Here is a 9,050-nt window from a genome sequence, read left to right on the forward strand (position 1 = left end):
ACATGCTTTAGTTATCTCTAAACATGAAACAAGAAACATAAATAAAGTGAGAGATGTTCTTACTTGGAAGCTGCAGGTTCAATGCTGATGTGTGTGTAGGAAGTATGGAACTTTGCTCTGATACCACTCTGTAACATCCAAACTTCTATACTGGCTAGGCTGTAAGGCCGGGGGTTACATTATACTGTGCTAAGCTATATTTTAAGGTGCGGAAAACTGAGTTAATTAAAATTTTACCCTGCTAATGACTATCACAGTCTGTAAGACTAGGTTCAAAGACCTATCCATTGACATGCATACTCTAGGGAAGGAACCCTAACTTTAGATTTGCTCAAAAGACTGAAATGAGACCCTTCCAGCTGAAATCAGACACTCCAATCGATCAGCTAATCGATTGAAGTCATCTGATCGATCCGTTGATCGACTCAGCGTGCTACTGTGCACGGATAAAATTCTGGATCGATCGGCTGATCGATCCGACCTGACTAATCGATCCATTGATCGATTTAGCGTGCTACTGTGCGCGGGGTGATATTCTGGATCGATCGACTGATCGGTCCAGACTTACCAATCGATCCAGTGATCGATTCCAGGGCTTCCTGTTCGCGACAGAACGCGTCCAGATCGATCGGCGGATCGATCCCGGAGCTTACTGTTCGCGGTACAAACTTCTCAATCGATCAGCTGATCGATCGAGAAGCCTCCAATCGATCGGCTGATCGATTGGGGTTTCTGATTTCGTACCAGGAATCTGATTTCAGCACTGTTTCGTGCCCAAATCACATGTATCAACTCTATAAGTATAAAACCAAACTACTAGGCATAATATTACTCATAAGGTGCTATCTAATATCAAATTAATGCATACTACACAATTCATGCTACTCAAACATTCTACAATGTAGGAAAGTAACTAGAATCAGAAATACTAAGTGCAGGTTTGCTAGATCCCAAACATCTTTATTCCATGTTCCCATCCACACACATCTTCACTGCATTGACCTTCAGCCTCCGCTAGTCCATCTTTCCTTTACCTTTATCTACAGTATAAGGGAAAGAAGTATCTGTAAGCTTATGCTTAGTAAAAAACCATCTACCTCACAAAACCATGCATACGATGTAATTTATGTTCTGAAAACATGCTATTTGAAAAATGTGTTGAACATGCTAAAACATGGCATTCTGGCATACAAAACATAGAAAGTAAAAGGTGATCATGGCAATATCTTCTGGTATCAACAAGATAGAACTAAACTGATGCAACAGCTATCTAAATAAATGCTAAGCTGATATAAATCCTGAATTGAAATCACATAACTAAATTGTGAAGCTTTGGAAAACTATATATCATAAATAGATAAAAATACATAATCTGCTGCTGATGGGCCCGACAACTGTACTTGTTGTGCGCGCATCTCTAACTAGACCCGAGGTTGCAAGTCCCGAATTTAGTAGAGTTACTAGGTTATCTAAACCTAGGGATGACTATGGGAGCCCAACCCAAGGACAACTGAAGTCCAGTACAGTGCCACTGAAAAGTAAAATACTGATTTGTAGCTAATATACCTTATCTTGCTCTTACTAGGTTATCTGAACCTAGAACTAGGTTATCTGAACCTAGAGGCGACTGTGGGAGCCCACCCATTGAACCGTAGTCCCATAAAAGCCGAAGCAAGACTAAATGTCCTATAAAATGCTTCTACTACATTTATCTAAACTATTGAAATGCCTATGGTGGCATTTTACTGAGTAAGTATTTAAGCAAACACTTGGTGTACACTAATTCACACCCTATATACTAAAAATTCTGCATATGAATAATCTAATGCATAAAAACATACGAAGAGATACTTATACCGCAGGTGAGGGGTTTCTTACCTCCTGCTCGAAGTTTCTTACAAATCTAAATGCTAGGTTTCCGGTGGAGAAGATCCCTTCGTTGATCTCCTCGCGTCTATGTGCCCTTCTCGCGGAGAGGAACGTTCTCGTGCTGAAGTCATCGCCGGAAGGTGCTCCTATGGCCCTTGGAACGGAACCCTAGGTTCCTTGGACTTGGGCGCCGAGAGGTGAGGAAGGGAGAGGGGTCGGCGGGTGAGGGTTTGAGGAGAGGAAAAATTGCGTTAAAAACAATTCCTTACTTAACCTCCCTATTTATATTAAGTGGTTAATTCACCCAACTTAAATATAAATATAATTGATTCCCTTTTCTTTCAGCACGGCCCTGCTGGGTTCACTTGGTTACTAGAGTTATCTATAAGACTTAGAGTCATGTAGGTCTCGGGTTCAATTCCCGCTTAGGCTATTTTTCGTTTCTATTTATTTTTGCGACTTCCGCTACTCTAAAAATTCTGTAAAAATATCCATAAATTCCAAAAAAATCGTAGAATATTTCTAAAATTTATTTGAGAATTTTCGGGTGTTACAATCTAGCTCCAAGAGTAGTACCACTCAACCTTATCATCATGTCGGACTAAGTCCACCTGTAGGGTTTACATGGCAAGCCTTATGACCTCCTCTTGGGGGCATCATCAACCTAGATTCCTAGGACACAGTTTTCTTCTATAATCAACAACACATACTATAAATAATATCATTTTCCGACTTATCGGGACTATTGATTTATCAAACTAAATCACACCCTTTGATAAATTAAAGAAATAAATATTAAGTATACGTGTTTGTTATTATATTAGGATTAAGAGCACATACTTCTATAATAACAAAGGTCTTGTTATTTTATTTATTTAGTATAAAAACAAACTACTTCAAATGGTCATGCTCAATACACTCAGAGTGTACTAGTGTAATTTTATAGTCAAGATAAACTAATACCAAATTACACTATGACTATTCTAATGGTTTGTTCCTATACATCTTAGTCATGAGCTACTATTTATAACTTATAAGGAACTGATAACATGATCTTCTGTGTGTGACACCACACACCATGTTATCTGTAATATAAATTAAATAAACAACTACACTTAGCATATAAATGTAGAGATTTGACAAATGTGATTCTTTATTTCAAAAATAAATTTTTACAAAAAGCTAAGATTTTAGTATACACTCTAACAATCTCCCACTTATACTAAAAGACTATGCTGCCATAAACGTTGCCATACATCTGATTCTCATTCCTTCAACATGTCGATCAAAAGCTTTCGCTAAAAGGCCCTTAGTGAAAGGATCTGCCAGGTTATCTGCTGATGTAATATTGGCGATAACAACTTCTCCTCGCTTCACGATATCTCGTATCAGGTGGTACTTGCGCTCTATATGTTTACTCGCCTTATGGGCTTGTGGTTCCTTCGAGTTTGCTACTGCACCGCTATTATCACAATAAATTGTGATGATTTTGGGTAAACCAAGAATCACATCTAAGTCTATTAGAAAGTTCCTAAGTCATACAACTTCTTTGGCTGCCTCAGAGGCTACCACATACTCCGCTTCCATGGTTGAGTCTGAAACGCATTTCTGCTTAACACTCCTCCATGCAATGGCTCCACCTCCTAAAGTAAACACATAGCTTGATGTAGACTTACTATTGTCCCTATCTGATTGGAAGTCTGAATCCGTGTAATCCACAGGGAGCAAATCATCTACTTGGTAAACCAGCATATAATCTCTAGTCCTTCTCAAGTACTTTAATATATGCTTTACAGCAGTCCAATATCCTTGTCTAGGGTTACTTTGATATCTGCTAACCATGTCCACGACAAAATAGATATCTGGTCTCGTACACAGCATAACATACATTAGGCTTCCGACAGCCGAAGCATAAGGAACTACCTTTATGTCTTCTATCTCTTTTGATGTCTTCAGAGACATCTTTTTAGAAAAAGATACTCCATGCCTAAAGGGTAGAAAATCTTTCTTGGAGTCTTGCATGCTAAAACGAGCTAGGATTGTATTGATATACGAAGCTTGGGATAAGCACAACATTATTTTCTTGCGATCCCTTATTACTTTGATCCCGAGAATATGTGCACATTCTCCCAAGTCCTTCATATCGAGTTGCTTGGATAACCATATCCTTACTTCCGACAACACTTTGATATTGTTTCCAACTAACAAAATGTCATCTACGTATAATACAAGAAATACCACCACGTTTCCATCGCACTTATTGTATACATAAGACTCATCCGGACACTGAATAAATTCATACAACTGGATTACTTCATTAAATCGGATGTTCCAAGACCTTGAAGCTTACTTCAGTCCATAAATAGACCGATTGAGCTTGCACACTAGATGCTCTTTGCCTTTTTCAATGAACCTCTCTGGTTGCTTCATATGGATGTTTTCTTCAAGACTTCCGTTAAGGAAAGTTGTTTTGACATCCATTTGTCAAATATCATAATCCATATGAGCAACAATAGATAAGAGTATCCGGATAGACTTAAGCATAGCTACTGGCGAAAAGATTTCCTCATAATCGATTTCCTCTTTCTGAGTATACCCCTTCGCAACAAGACTTACTTTGAAGGTTTTTACCTTCCCATCTGTCCCTCTTTTCCTTTTTAGATCCATTTACATCCAATAGCTTTTACACTATTTGATGGTTCTACAAGCTCCCAAACTTTGTTAGAATACATAGATTCTATCTCAGAATTCATCGCTCTTTGCCAAGATACTGCATCTTTATCTTGGACTACTTCGTCATATGTCCAAGGATCAGGTTCATGTTTACTAGGGATCAAGTCCGAAGACTATCCCAAAAACATAAATCTTTCAGGTTGCCTCACAACCCTCCCACTATGATGAGGAACTGTCTGTGGTTGTGTATCATTTGTGATACGTGTTGCAGTTTCTTGTAATATTTCATCTTGTACTGTTGTTACTAGACTAGACGTGTCCTCGCTAATTTCTTTTAGAACAATTTCACTTATGGGCTTATGGTTTTTTACATAATGTTCCTCTAAAAATCGAGCATTGGTGCTAACAATGATCTTCTAATTTTTAGGATTATAAAACAAACCACCTTTCGTTCCTTTAGGATATCCCACAAACAGTCAAACTTTTGTACATGATTCCAACTTGTCAGTATCTCCCTTCAACACATGTTCTAGACTACCCCATATCTGAATATGACTCACACTAGGCTTATGCCCATTCCACAATTCCATGGGAGTAGAGGGAACTGATTTAGAAGATACCATATTCAGGATGTACACTACTGTTTCCAGAGCATATCCCCAAAACGAATTTGGAAATTCTGAATAATTCATCATCGATCTAACCATTTCCATAAGAGTCATATTCCTTCGTTCTACCACACCATTCTATTGGGGTGTACTAGGTGCAGACAATTGGGATTGAATCTTGGCCTATGGTAAGTAATTTCTAAACTCTCCAAAGAGGTATTCGCCATCACGATCAGAACGTAGTGTCTTGATACTTTTACCATGACGTTTCTCCACATCAGCCTTATACTCTTTGAACTTATCAAAGCATTTAGACTTGCGGCGCATAAAGTAAATGTACTCATATCTCGAATAGTCATTTATGAAAGAGACAAAATATTCTAAACCACCTCTTGCCTGGATAGACATAGGACCACACAAATCAAAATGAACCAATTCTAATACATCTTTGGCTCTATACCCATTGGCCTTAAAAGGTCTCTTGGTCATTTTACCTTCCAAGCAAGATTCGCAAGTTAGAAAGTTTTTCAACACTAACGAACCCAAGAGTCCATCGGCTATTAGCCTTTAAATCCTACTTAAGTTAATATGACCAAGCCTTAGATGTCAAAGATATGTTTGGTTCATTTTCGAAGGTTCCTTTCTCTTATTAGAAGATGTGTTATTAATTTCCATTTATTGCTTTGTGGGAGTAATTGGATTTAGAGTATACAAATTGCCTACTAATGTACCAGAATAGATAATAACTCTATTTTTCTTGACAACCACTTTGTCATCAAAAGAAATAGTATATCCATCCAAAAATAATTTAGAAACTGAAATTAAATTCTTTCTAAAAGTTGGAACATAAAGACAATTTCTCAAAATCAAAGTTCTATTCCTATCGAATGATAAGTAGACGTCTCCCACTGCAACAACCGCCACTTTTGTAGCATTGCCCATGTAGACGGTTATCTCTCCCTCATATAGTCATCAGGTTTCCTGGAACCCCTACAATGTATTGAAGACATGTTCAGTGGCTCCTGTATCTACACACCAGGTACTGGTAGATAACACCGCTAAACATGTTTCAACTACTAGAGAATAAGATATACCTTTATTGTTCTCTCTCCTACAAGGACAGTCCGCCTTCCAATGTCCCGACTGCTTGCAAATGAAGCACTTGTCCTTCGGCTTCTTCATTCCTTCTTTAAGTCCAATACCTAGATATTGTTTCACTTTCTTTACCGAGCCAGCTTGTTTCTTATTCTTCTTCTTACCTTTCGACTTAGAAGTAGAAACATTTTCAGCAAAGTGAATTTGAGAATTATGACTCAATAACCCTTCTGCTGCCTGAAGTTTATCAGTAGTTCTGCCAATGAATACATCCTTTTATTCATATTATAGTTCATGCGGAACTGCTCAAAACTTCTGGGTAGCGTTTGGAGAATAATATCGACCTGGGTTTTCCCATTGATTTCAGCTCCAAGGATTTGTATTTCGTTTAAGTAAGTCATCATCTTTAGGATATGATCCCTAACGGGTGTCCCTTCTGACATGGTGGCTGTCATTAATTTTCTCATTGCCTCTTGCCTAGCAGCCCGATTCTGGCATCCGAAGAGTTCCTTGAGATTGTTTATCATATCTTTTCCTTAATATTAATGTACATCAATTTAGTACTTGTAATTGTATTATGTTCGACCAACCTTTATCTGACCGACCATATATTAAGAACTTTAGGAGGCTAAGTGTCTTTGGACCCGAACGGGCTTTGCTCGGTTGAGCATACACAAAGAGCCTTATATTCGATTGACTTTTATCCGGTTACTTGTATATTAAGAACTTTAGAAGGCTAAGTGTCGTTGGGCCCTGACGGACTTTGTCTAGCTGGGCATACACAGAGAGTCTTATATTTGATCGACTTATCCTCCATGTAATACTTGAAGCACACACTCATTATTTAAATTTCATCGATATGTACGCCACCATCATATGACCATTTGTAATAATACTACATGAAAAAAATGAATGTATGATAAATATGTTACAAATAAAAAAATAGATGAATTAAAAATTACTAATAATCAAATACTTATCAACCTCCAACAATCCGCCACATTGTCTAGCAATAGAGTACTATTGCTTGATTTGACATGTCTATATCCGCACAATAATATTATAACACATACACATTTGAAATAATAATTAAATCGAAATAATAATGCCTAATACGGTATAACTCGTGAGATCTACATGTAAAAAATAAACAATTACAAGTACTAAATTGATGTACATTAATATTAATATTTAATCATCATTTCAATCTAAATCATTAACATTAACATTTTGTTGCTCTTCCTTGCTAGACTTTATTAGTTCAACAAGCTCCTTACTCCTGAACATCTCTCCATCATCTATCTCTTAATAAAGTACATTAACATCTATAAGTAATTAAGATATTGATTGAATTTAGGAATCCACTAAATATATCTCCACTTCTTCATTTTGAAATGCATCATGGTTTTGGGTCATAATGGAGTTTGGTATTCCTATGGTCAAATGAGGCTTCGTTCAATAAAATGCTAACCATTCACGCGCTCTTCTTCTATTCGTTGGGTATTCAAGAAAGAAAACTTGACCCGCTTGTACTATGAAAATGTAAGATTCAAACTTATTGAATCTTTTGTTTGCATTAATCTCAGCTAAATTATAGTTTGAATGTAGTCTATTACCTGTTCTTGGAGTTGAATCATACCAAAAATATTTGAATAACACACACCTTTTAATAGGAAAGGCAGAATATTCAACCTCTATATTTTCTTCAAATATCCTATAGTAATCAAACTCAGAATTATTATTTTTGATAGATCCTTTTACGTAAACACCAAGATTAAAGGTTAGGGTGTGTTAATCCCATTGTGCCATGTGGAATTTGGAGTCATTAACATAGTAATAAAAGTACACTCATATGTTATAGAGGGGTCTAGATGTAAGATTGGCTTTCCTTTCATTTGCATATTTGATATTCTATGATCATTCACATATAAAAAGTAGTTATGATATAAATTAAGTGGGAATTTGATACAGATGTATGAAAAATAATTTATTTTTTAAATTACATAGATTTGAAAATATAATGCACATTTCATCTCTAACTTTTCCTTTACCTCACTTGCACCACTTGTTGGATTTTATATTTGTAGTTGTTGTTCATACAAACTGTCATAGAAGGTAATTTTAAGACAATTGAGATACCAAACAAATATATGAGAATAAGTTTTTGATTATATCAGTCAACTCACCTTATGTAAGGTTTGACCTCGTAATAGTTCAGGATTATGTAGGTTCTTGCATCATGATATTCTTGTTGATTTAACCATCTCTAAACAAATGCACTATTTGACTTACTATGAGACTTAAAAATATAAAGCCTCTTTGGGTTTATCAGTTGAGTATAATTAGAATTTTGAGGACACTTGCGATGCCTAGTTTTCACATTATCAATAAAATAATATGAGCAGAAAGAAGATACTTCTTTAACCAAATAAATATTATATATTGATCCCTCAACTTTTACTTTATTATGAATATTATTCATTAATTTTCTAAAAAATCATTCAAATAGATACATCTATATGTACTGCACAGATTAGCTAGTCTTGTCTCATAAGATAAATGAGCAGGTAAAATGTTCCAATGAATTAAAAAAATCTAGGTGGGAATATGCACTCAAGCTTACATAGTATGAGAGGAATGTCTATTTCTAGCCAAAGAATATCAACTTTCATAATACACTACACTGTCAAATCTTTGAAAAATAGACTGAATTCTGTAAGTACTTGTCAAACATTATTAGGTAGTAGGTCATGGAAAACTATTGAAATAAGTCTTTGTATGAACACATGACAGTCATGACTCTTC

Source organism: Zingiber officinale, chromosome 6A (assembly GCF_018446385.1).
Source record: "Zingiber officinale cultivar Zhangliang chromosome 6A, Zo_v1.1, whole genome shotgun sequence".
NCBI lineage: Eukaryota > Viridiplantae > Streptophyta > Magnoliopsida > Zingiberales > Zingiberaceae > Zingiber > Zingiber officinale.